Raw genomic sequence first — 12,180 nt, 5'->3', positions numbered from 1 at the left:
CATCCTCCCTAGTACAGGGCTGGAAAATGTGACTTTAAAATGAACTTCCCTTTGGCAGAGGAACAAAAAAGAAAAAATGAGAGAAGAGAAAGAGGGAGAATAATCTCTACAGAAAATAAAGAAAAGATATTCAAGAGCTTCAGAGAGATTTTCAAGTAATTCACAAAATCTCAGTTACCACAGTAGAAATTACATCTCAGCATAAGTGTCTCTAGAATGCTTTTAAGAATTGCTAGGATCACAGTAAGATAGGTGTTCTTCTGTTTGTAGAACAGGGAAATCTGAAGCTAAAATGTTCAGTTCTCATCACAGTTATCTCAGTGTTTGTGCCAAGGCAAAAGGAAGTCAACTGTTTGTCTATATGAAGCCAATATTTTTGGCTTCAAAATTCTGATAAATTACTTGAAAGTGTACTGGCCTTCATGGGTGTCTGGACATGGTCAGCCACAATTCACAAAAGAGGAAGAGACATTAAAAAAACCTCTTACAATTAAAACTTACAACTACAGGAGTGTTTAATGTGATCACTTTTGCACATGAACATGGACAGCCCTGCTGTTCTAATAGCACAACTGAGAGTCCACAGACAGGTCTTTCATATCAACAACTATTATTTTCACTTGCAAGTAGCACTGAAAGCACATGGATCTTAAACCATAAATCACCATAAATCAAATAGCCCATGTTCAAAGTGGGCATCATTCACTTCTCCTCCAATGAACTATTTGTTTTCTTGAGTATCTGTTTTTCCTGCTGTTCCTTCTACTGCTTTGTGATTGTAGGTATAGGTTTATTCACACTTGATGTAGTGCCAATTGATTTTAGGCAAACAGATCCAATAATGTTTGTTAGGAGAGTCTGGCCATTTAAGAGCACAATGGGGGTGATCTCACACTGCTTAGATGACAGTGACATTTTGAATAGTGTCTAGAGGCTGTAAACAGACTGATAGAGATTTTTCCTCATAAATCACAAAAGGAACCAAACTACGTGGAACTTTAGAGTATCTGGAAGAGAGAGAGTAGATGATTCATGGGGAGACATCACATTTGCAGGATCATGCTGTGGACAGACTCACTCCCAGCGACACTCACGGAAATGTTGTTCTTGGCTTAACCCTAATCTGCACAGCGTGTTCATCTCTCTGCTCAGCCTCACAGCAGACTCACAGCCAGGACACACCAGTCATCTCACACAGCAGATGCTCAGATCAGATTGTCTACAGTATTCTGAGGCTCAGATCACAAATACTGTCTCCTTAGCGTGGCCCTGGATTTACAGACCCTAAGCACTTGAGCAAACACATTCCAGTTTTGGATAACTTGGAGCTGATGAAGAAACAGGCCTTAACGAGGAGGCAGCAAAGAGCAATTGCAGCTGGGGAAGAGGGGAGGCAGCCAGCCCCTCCTGCCTCCACCAGCCCACCACACCTGGCCACAGATCCAGATTAGGGGTGCTAATTCCTCAAACTTGGCTTGATGTTTCTCACATTAGAGCTCCTCCAAGGCTGGGTGAGGAATGCAGTGCAACCACATAATAATTTGGACATCCTCACTTTGACTTTCTGAGCAGCTGCCTGTTTTGTGCTTAGTCATTCCACACTGCTAACTTTTGGTCTGCTTGCACAGCCTGTTCCCAAGGCAGGAATAAAATGAAGAGGGAGGCTCACAGCTGCTGGCATCCTGTATCTCAAGATATCTGATATCTTCCTCCCACAGGCAGACTTTCCATGCTCTAGCTATGCCAAGTTTGTTTAAGCTTCAGATGCAGGCTAAAAGAGTAGGGAAAATTCCCTTTATCCCAGGTATAATGTGTTTTGCAGGACATAAACAAGCAGTCTCTGCCTTCCTAACTCACAGAGCGGGTCTTTTTTTAGTCATCCCCTGATGGGAAGGCACTCTGCACAAGCCCTTCCAAAATAATTATAACTCTCCTGGGTCCAAGCCCCGGGCTGCAAGGTGGGGGAGGAGCTGCTGCTGCTGCAGGTGAGGCTCAGCACCTGGCAGGCTGTGAACACAGCCAGGCCAGGGCCACAAGCAGCAGTGATCCTCTCTCTGCTTACTTCAGTCTCCCAGTCACTAATGAGAGCACAGAATGGAACAGAATCTTATTTATCCACTGACAAATCAAACCACTGCACCTACCACTGCCTGTGTACTGCTTAGGAGAGAATGATAAAATGCAGCTAGGATCTATGTCCTACAAATAAAGCTCCATGAGAACTATTTGCTTTCCCCCCTTCCAAAATCCACTTAGAGCACTCGGCACTTCACATGTGTTTCCAGCCATTGTGTGAATCAGCTGCCACACAGGTCTGAAGGAGATGAATTACAACAATATAATGAACAGTTCACAGCAATGGATACAAACATCAGCTTTGTAGCTCTCCTGTGAATTGAATGGATTCCTGTAAGCTTTTATTTAACAAACAAGTAGCATGAGTGGAGTGAAAAACTATACAAGCCTTAAATGATTTAACATACTTCCCAAACAGTAACGCTGCCCCAAATTCTTCCTTTTCCCAACTGTTTTTCCGTAGTGAGCAGATTTCGACCAGGTGGATTACCTGGGTTAGCTGCAGCTGTATTTCAAGCTGCTGTCAGCGAGAAAAGCAGAAAACGCCCAGGATGACATTATTGCACCAAAGAAGTGCTGAGACTGTAATGCCCTCTCGTTGTAATGGCCCATTAGTGCCAAAACATTACCCACTTCCGATGGCAATCAGCCTGTACCTGCTAATTACTGGCACATATGGGTGTCATTTTGGCTTTTGCTGCTTGATTTAGTTAGATATGTGCGTAGGGCTATGAAGAGATCGCTAGAGGAAAACAACAAAGAGGAAATAAGACAGTTCGTAAATATTTTTTTTTTCTGGTATAGATCGTTGGCATCACACAATTCTTGTATGTGAGATACGTATCAGAGGTGTCAAAATGGGAGAGGGACAAAATTAAAAGCAAAGAATGGCTTAATGCATTTAAAAGGAGAAAAAAATATCAGGAGTGAGAAATAGCTTTAGTTTCACTGCATTATGTCAATTGTGCCAGCTTTCTTGCCTTCCCAGGATATAATTCATAGCTGTAAAAGTCTTTGGTGAACAGTCCTGTATTTATATCACAGAGAACCTGTAAGACACAGCAACCCTGCCTCAATTTCACACGTTTCATCTGAATCAACAGATGAAAAGAACAAAACATTAAAAAAATGTGTGAATCCTACCACAATAAGAAAATACTACAGGGCCTTTAACACTGGAGTTATTACAGCTGCAACACTTGCTGTTGTCTCCTTACATTTGCAAGAGGAAAGGACAGTAAAAAGGAAGTTTTATGTGGTTTAGGTGCTGTTTAGATTTAGGCATGAAGGCTTTTCAGTTGTCATCTCTTTAGAAATAGCATGTCCTAAAGGCTTACACATTTCATTGGAATACAAGGCAGGCCAACACTGTTTATGCTTCCAGAGTGCCACAATACCACGCTGAAAGTAAAGCCATGCAGAAAGGGCAGTGTTAAATACAGCTTACTGCAAATGCAGGAAATATTTTTGGATTTTATTATCTATCCCTCTGAGGATTTCTACCAGCAACGTACTGCTAGGAAAAGAGAAAAAACTTGCTGATATATCACAGCATTAGAATTGTGCTAGTTTGTGAAACGTGTTTGGTAACCATGGGTACTAAACAATTTCATAAGGATTTCACATAATCTAGGAACTATAAATAGACTTGGAAACAAAGTAGGAGCTTCATGCAATATCCACAGGTTGGGAAGCAAAATATTCTTTCTAACATAATTTATTTCTATGTGTTCCAATGAGCATTTCTAAGGCACTTCTGGCAATACTATAATTTCTTTTTTGGTGCATATCTTCTTTTCTAGCTTATCCTGCCCTTCACTTATGACTGGATCAAGCTGAGCCTGGGTGATAATGAACCAGGGAGTAAGAATAAAGCTTCACTCTATTTAAATTTTAGAGGAAAGTGTGCAGAATAATGTGTGTTAGCCAATGCTAAGGAAATTTAACCAGGTGAAAGATACATGGAATAGAGTATTTGTTCCATGTTACAAGTTTTTATTTAACCCTTTGCACACTTATCTAAAGAACAAACTGAATTTCTCATGAAGACAAACTGACAAATATAGTAGGAAGTTCACTACCCAAATTTTGGATGACTCAACATGAAGACAATTCAGTTAATCAAATAATTAAACTCATAATCTAAAGCATTTTACAACAAAGCTAACAATAAATTAGTCTCAGCATTGCAGCTCCTGAAGAGAGCTTAAAAATTCATGGTAATACAGAGAACTCTGCTTTAACAGAATAGTGGCTGCTATAATTATAACTTCTATTCATATTTCAGCATTCTCCTTCACCTCTCCTTTCAGTGTGTGTGCTTTGAGAAGAAAAAGGACTTGTAGATTTTTGGGGAGATTTTTCTAGTGTCAACAGAGAAAAGTAAAGCAGCATCTTGTTTTAGGGTTACTCTGACACCCCCTGATGAAAACACTTCAGCCTCACAAGCTGAATCTGTCATCAGCTCTGTACTTTTGATGAGCTGCTTACCCACATCTTTATTCAGCCTTCTTTCATTGCAGTATAACAAAAGCTGTACAAATCTATATTTTCTATAAATGACCTCCAGATATCTCAGACTTAATTTTAATATAGGCTTCAAGCCTGACCAAGACAACTTAATGTGGTCTGTGGCATAATATTCAAACTCAGCTGAGAATCAAAGTACTAATGCAGTGGGACTCAGCCACAAGCCACAGTTCAAGTTCTCATAATTCATCATCTGTTAATCAAATCACTCAGGGCTCCAAGGCTGGGGCTGGGCTGGGTGAAATAGCTGGCAGCAACACTTGCAGTGAAGACAAAGGCTGGGAACACACAGAGCCAAATCCAAGCAAATGCTCCAGCAGTTCTTCCCTGTCAAACTAATTTGTGTGTGCTCAGTTTTTAATGAGAAATTCTTGATGAATTTAACACAAATGGCTATTTTCTAAAGGCTAACTCGCATATGGATTTATGCTTGTAAAGCTGGAGCTAATTATAGAATTTTTTCATGGTTTTTGGCTAAATTTTTCATTAAAGTGGAAAAATATGCACAATACAACATTAAGGCAAAGAAGTGTTTTTCTCATCCTAGCAAGAAGTTTCAGTTATTAGATTTCTTATTTTGAAATAAAAGTCACCCACAATCTTTTCTAGCACTGGCTGGCTACCATTGTTTATGTAGTGTTTTAATTGTCTAAAGAGGATTTGCATTACTTACCTGTTAGTATTTCAAAAGTTTACATTTTTGAGGGTTTACCTGGACTGTGCACACAGAGGATGACCCAGGAGTTCCAAGATACACACTGGGGCTGGCAGGGCTGCAGAGACCCTGCCAGACTGCCCAGGAAATCCACTGCTGCTGGGCCAGCCTCTTCTGAGGGAGAGTGAGCTCTGAGATGCAGGAGAAGGGCAGGAGCACCTCTGCCGTCCCACTCCAGAGGTGACCAGGTCCTTTCCCAGCAGCCTCAGAGCTTCCACAGATGTGCCTGGGAATGCACTTTGCATCACTAGCCAGAAATTGCTTTTTCATGCAACAATGTCTTTGTGATCAGAAAAATAAAACTTTCTGAGAACAAAGGTGTTTATACAAAACTTAGCAGTTCCTTATTTTATTGCAAAATTGTGCTGGCTTTGTATTCATTACTAAGCATCCTCATCAAGGGTCAAGCCTGTTTTTCGAGGTATTATTGTAGTCTAGTGCCAGGACCAAAGTCCAGTGCATAGAGGGCTGAAGAGAATTTTTCATAATTTTTCTCTCCCTCCACCATCCTGACGCTGCCCAAAGGAGTTCTGTGCAAAGGACAGGAGAAAGGGAAGATCATTCTCTCCTTGTGGACTTTGCCACTGACAGCCTCTTGGGTTTGACAGGCAATTCACTACTCCATGCCTCAGAAAACCATTCCTTATACAACAACATAAGTGCAGATTTTAAGGCTGACTTCAAAATGTGAATTACTCTGAAATCCAAATATTGTTCAAAAGGAAATGCATAAATAGCACAGCTTCCAGTATAGTATCATGAAAATCTGCATTTCACAGAGCTAAGCTAACAAACTGCAAAATGAAAGGAAAGAGATTACTCTCAGCTCTTCCTTGGGAAGCTGTTTGACCAGATACATACAAGACAGGAACTGTGTGAAAACTTAGAGTTCTCTATTAAAATTTAGTGTTCTGTTAAAATTCAAACTCAGAGTTTTCTCTTCCACATTATCATCCTTGGGGTCTGTTTTGACTTTTCCAAAGGACAAGCAAAAATTCCACCACTGCTGTACTGAATTCCTGTTGCAAGGATGAATAACTCAAAAGGATGAAGCTGCCTACAGTTACTGTGGTTACCAAAGTTTCCTACTCACTGAATCTGTATATCAGTTCTGTTCCAGTCTGCATATTTCAAGCTTCTGTTACTGATAAATGGTGGGGTTTTTTTTCCTGCTGTAATGTGAACAACAAAGTATTGTTTAGCTTTAAGGCAGTCTTTGACTTCCATCCTCCGTGTAGTGTCCCAGGCTGTGCCTATTTCTCACCTGTTTTTAATTCCAGGTGTTTCCATTGATTCCATCTGACTCCATAATTCCAAACCCTACAGAAAAAAAACCCCACAAAATTTCTTGCAGTGGAAGGAAAGGAATTACACCAAGCAGAGGACACAGAACACCTTACAACCACACATCTCCAAGGATGTAAACTGTGCACCCTTGCAAGAATGACATAGCACAGAAGTCTGAATGTATTAATTGTGCAAAACTTGCAGGGCTCAGGCTTTAAAGAAGCACCAGATATTCTAAACATACATAATTAACTCTGAAATGGGCACACCTTTTCTTTCTCCTCTTAAAAATCCTTTTTGTGAACACCAACACCAGCAGCAGGATGGCACTGCTCCTCTGCACTGTTTTGATAACAAAACTGGCCAGGGTTTTATAGAATTCAGATTGGCAGCTTTAATCCAGGGTGAATGTGTGGCTGGGCCGAAGTACAAAGAAGTTATTGATGCAAAACCATATCATAAGGTCATTCCTAGGTCCCATTTCTCCACAGATGACAGCAAAACCAGTAGAGCAAGATTCTGATGGTATCAAATAGCATCTTTGCTATTGTACATGCTTTGCAATTGCTCACTTCTGAAAAACACACTGCCAGTCCCACTGGGAAACACACAAATATTTATCTAATATAAAAGTGCCACAACTTGAGGACACACAATGTTTGAACAGTTCCTTGCCTGCATGCCCCCCCTCTTGTATTTTTTCCCTGTAGGGCACATACACTGTCTGAAGCACTTTCTTTAGTTCTTTTAAGATCAGCAACAACTGTCCAGAGCTTTTAAAGTGAAGCAAGCTCTCAAATCTTATCAGGGTTTAATCAAAAGTCATCTTACTTAATTTTAAAATACTGGTTTTAAATTTTCCTTTTAAAGCAGTAGTTTAAATTTAAGGTTTTAAACCCATAGGAATTTGTTTAAACATTTTGCATAAATTAATTCAAAGGGAAATTGCTTGACCTTAGGATTTTTAATTTGGCAGAGAAGAAATAATCTTAGCTGTGTAATGCAAAACCTATGTAGATTAACTTTAGTACAACACACAGAGCTCAGCAAAGTGCATTTCTGACTTTGGAACATGGATAAGCCCTCCCCCTCGCCCACAAAGAGCACAAACCAAATAAAGTAACCCCAAAAGAAGCCCCCTAAAAAGGAATATATATTCACCACAAAATTAGAGGCCACTGAACACCAAAGTGAATCAAAGGATTGCTGAAGACCTCTGTTTCCAGCACAGCTGCTACAATAAAGGATGAACCTTGCTGATAAACTCCCAGGAAACTTTGACTGGGTGAACTGGAGCCTTCAGGGTTCAATAATATATATATTATTGAACACTGAATATATATTCGTGAATATTCATGAATATTATTGAACACATTGAATATATATATATTCAATTTATATATAGTTGAACCCTTCAGGGCTCACACTATATATAAATTAACGAGGTCTGTGTACTGTGATGAAGGGCTGGCCTCTGTTTGCCTCCTGTTGACTGGCAGTGCTGACTGTTTTTAGAAGCATTGAGAAATGAGCACATCAGTGTTTTTAGGAACATATCACAGGACATCCTGGAGCTGCAGGGTCCCTGCCAGGACATCAAACAAGCCATCCCACAGAGGGACGAGAGGCCCTTCAGTTGCAATGCTGCTGCTGCCCACTGACACTCAGATCTATTGATTGCATCGCAGTGCAGGCCCTCCAAACCACTGGGGCTTTGAAAAGCTTGGCCTGGTGAATTCCTGTAAGCCTGTCCTTTCACACCGTGTGCTGTCACATTTTTGATGTAAAACTGGAACAACACTGTCATTTCCCTCGAATAACTGATACTCTGAATTGCCAAACCAAGATGATGAGCAAAAGACACAAGGACTGGTCCCAGGCAGTGAAGGCAGCTGGGTGGGAGAATTACAGAGAACTGCTGAACAGCAATGGTGCAAACACAAAAGGGTGTTTGAGGGTTTCTAAACCACAAAGGCAATAAAACAACATAAAGGGAGGTCAGATTTAGAAAATTATGCTGCTGTCATTATGCTACAAGATAAATCCATGGGATGCTCCTCCCACCTACTTCCCACTCCCCTGGAATAGATAAACCTCTATAACTTTTTTTTTTTTTAATGTAGAAGAATTAGCAAGAGTCAACAGTTGTACAAAGAGCAGGACAGACCAAGCCCATCTTTCCCAAATTTTTCTAATAAAGACTTGATTAGATGTTGACTGTATTCAAAGAACAGCTGTCTACTGAAAACGAATGATTTTTTATCTCAAATCTGCCACTGTATGTTATTTCACTGGTGATAAACCAATGCATTTAAAGTGACATTAGAAGAAGACTGATTTTTAATTTCTGTTTCAAAGAAAAATAAGCAATTTTAATTCCATTTATTTTTTGCAGTGCCTGTTTAGCTCAGCTCTGACATAAAGGAAATCAGACATTTGGATAAATGAGCTAGGTTGATTGAATATTGATAAGCCAATTTTTAATTTATCAAGGTTATCTAGAGGAGCTAACCCAATGCTGCATACTAACAAGAAATATCAACACGCTAATTGGTGTGTACAGTGAAATATTTCTTTAGGGAAAGAGCTCTGGAAGGACTGGGATTATTAAAATTAGAACCATACAATGGGGATAGGAAGGGACTTCCTAGGGGGAAATTAAAAGCAGGTGACAAGTGTGACAAGGAGACTGAGATGAATAGATGGGAAATTCTGTATTTTGCACTGACTGCAACACAAAAAACCAAAACACATGAGTCTGGATAAGAGAGACATCCTCTGAGATGAGCACCTCTACTTTGTGAAAAGTAGGGGTAAAATGGCACAAATAACAATAATGTTTCACTCCTCCAAAATTTCACAGCAAATCAGGTAATTGTTACAGACCTTGCAAAAAAGAAAGTGAGCATTATTTTTCAGTCTGGGGATTCAAAAATGAGCAAAATGTACTGCAGCAAGAATAATGCCAGAGGAATATGTAAGATTTTAGATAAAAGGGTACTGCTTTTCCTCTTGACTCACAGCAGAAATTAAATTAAATTGTATTTTATAGAAGCACTGGATCAATAGCAGACATTTGCACTTGTTCATTGGAGATAAATAATTAGCATCCTTCATTTCACAGATTGGTCAATAATTTAAAAGCTAAGTGAGCCTAAGTGAACATCAGCGCAGGCAGGAAATATTAGAAATAAAGCTTTTTACAGGATTTCTTCTTGTGATGCCAAAAGCGCTGAAGCCTTACTTGAGATCTTTGTATTTTGGCTTCTGCTGGCTCCCTGTGTCAGCAGCAGTGGAAGGGTGACCTCAGCCTGCCCTGCCTGGCCCAGCAGGACAGCCCAGCCGAGGCGTCTCCACCCCGGAGCACCGAGAGGGAATCCTCTGCAGCAAGATCTGATTTCACAGATGACTTCCCTTACTGCTGTCCTGCATTAAAAAAAGTGTCTGATGTAAATTTCCGCTGTTAATATTAATTTTAACATCTTTTCCAGCCCAGCAAGACCTTACTTTCCACAATCTTTCACCTGTACACATGAAAGCACGTGGTAGCTGGCTACAGATGGCATCCTCCAGATATTACAGTTTACTCCTTTCAAAAATCCCTCTAATACATTTCACCAGCATTCTCTCAGTTTCCTAGTTTGCATCTGATTAATGCTGTAGCTGTTTTACACTTCAGAGATGGGTGTAAAAAATGTTCTTAAAATTCTCCACCAGGCAGGAAGACCATTAGGCAGGCTCCAGAGGATCTCTGGCTCTCCCAATTGCAGCAGTATGCTGTTCATGTTCTCACTATTCCACGTGCTCCTGCCAGAGCTACTCCCTAGTCTGAGGTACAAGCTTCATTCATGGGGTTTTTGATTCTTCACTGATCTAAAATAATGTCTCCATCCTTTGTTGACTTTGTTTATCTCTCGTTAGGGATATCCCATTCGCCTTCCGGGGGCAAATTCTTTTACACCTTGTACATTTGGAATTGAATTCTTTCATCCACAACTTCACAACTGGTTACAATTCAGCACAAGTGACACTTACCTACCTATACTTTGTCTTTCTTTTAGGAGGACTTACCACCACCATCATCTGTAATATCTGCTCTTTTACTCCCTCTCCCTCACATTTAGGGGACCCATCCAGTAGGTCCCCTAAATATTAGAACAGGCCATTGAAAACCTACTTTTTGATTTTGTCTTAATAGCCAGCCTCCATTTCCAAAACTAGTGACAATAGAGTTATAAATCCACTACTAGTTTTAAAAGCTTACCTTTAGATTTGCATACAGAAAAATTGCATTTTCTTATTTTTTCTGAAAACACTGATATTTCAGAGGGTTACAAAGAAATAATCTGGTGTGTTTCCTACCACAAAACCCTGAGTCCGCCCCAAAATTCTAAACCAAATATTCATAATCAAATTCTCACATTTGAGCAAATAATTATCACACAGGTTATTAATGTAGAAGGTCTAAAGCTACAAATTTGAGACAGATTATAATTTGTTGCACTCAGTGCATTATGAATATACCTATCAAAGCCCTGATAAAGGAAAAGGACACTACTGTACTTTTTATTAAAGGAAAAAAGGCCAAAAATTTGTTTAAAATTTTTTCTAGATTTTGTAAATGATATTATATTAGTAGGATTTTTTTTTTTTGTGCTTGCATAGGATACATGTTTTTAACTTTTCAGCTGATATAAGTTTGCATTGTCTCATCCCTTTCACAGAGAATGCAATGAGCATAATGAAGCTGGAACTGACAGAGGCATAATCTGCATTTGATCTTTTCTGAATGACCCATAGTTCTGCTGTGGTTCAATTCCTCTTATCTCTTAGACCATATTAATTGGAACTAGGAATCTGAAATATTAAATTGATAATGCACAGCTTTTCATTTCCTTCAGACATTATCATCCTGCATCAATGTGCACAGCTCTGAGGGCCTGAGAATCTGAGTGAATTAATGATGCATCTCCACATCTGCATGATAAAGATGGACAGTGTGACACGTTTACATCTGATACTATTAGAGCCCCTCCAATGATGATCATTAACAAGTCCATTAATGAGAGCACATTTCCCTGAGGCCCTGTGGCCATTCGACACTGCAATCTAAATCTATACTCTCCAGAAACTCTATTAGAAAGCAATGAGGTAAGTCCCTGAACTATGCAAGGGTTATCAGCCACATTATCTCACTGAGCAAAAAAGATGAGGGAGGCTTCCTTCAGTGCTGGCAGTTTAGAAGATTAAAATGTACAACAGTATTTTCTCTTAATAATAATAGAAATACCTATAATACAAATACATTGGCTGAAAGCCACATTCCAGTGGCTTCAAGAAACTCATACTCAAACCCTTAACTTCCAGAAGATTGTATTCAACTGAAAAACCACAGCCCAGAAACTCATCATACCAATAAATACAATATCCTAATAATACTGTTAAAACCCCAATCCTGTTGGGTTGAAGTCTGCATCCCAACTTACAGATTGGATTGAAATAAGAGCTACTGCAATATGCAATTCCTTATTCTCCAGTAGGTAAAACTATAGTTCAAGAAACAGAAGAATTGC

General features: G+C 39.6%; 1 protein-coding gene across 14 annotated transcripts in view; it reads right to left on the bottom strand.

The window, feature by feature from the left end:
• Window positions 1-12,180, bottom strand: part of SFTPD (surfactant protein D) — a 77,190-nt gene that overhangs the window by 52,182 nt on the left and 12,828 nt on the right. For 11 of the 14 annotated variants that reach the window (XR_010081336.1, XM_063405970.1, XM_063405971.1 and 8 more), the window contains one exon: window positions 9,852-10,033. The exons of the other annotated variants lie outside the window; for them this stretch is intronic. The gene's annotated coding sequence lies outside the window, so the exon portion shown is untranslated. The remainder of the gene's footprint in view (window positions 1-9,851; window positions 10,034-12,180) is intronic. 14 annotated transcript variants of the gene reach the window in all.

This window comes from Prinia subflava, chromosome 9 (assembly GCF_021018805.1).
Source record: "Prinia subflava isolate CZ2003 ecotype Zambia chromosome 9, Cam_Psub_1.2, whole genome shotgun sequence".
Lineage (NCBI taxonomy): Eukaryota > Metazoa > Chordata > Aves > Passeriformes > Cisticolidae > Prinia > Prinia subflava.
The sequence above is the reverse complement of the archived record's forward strand: the minus strand, read 5'-3'. Positions and strand labels throughout refer to the sequence as shown.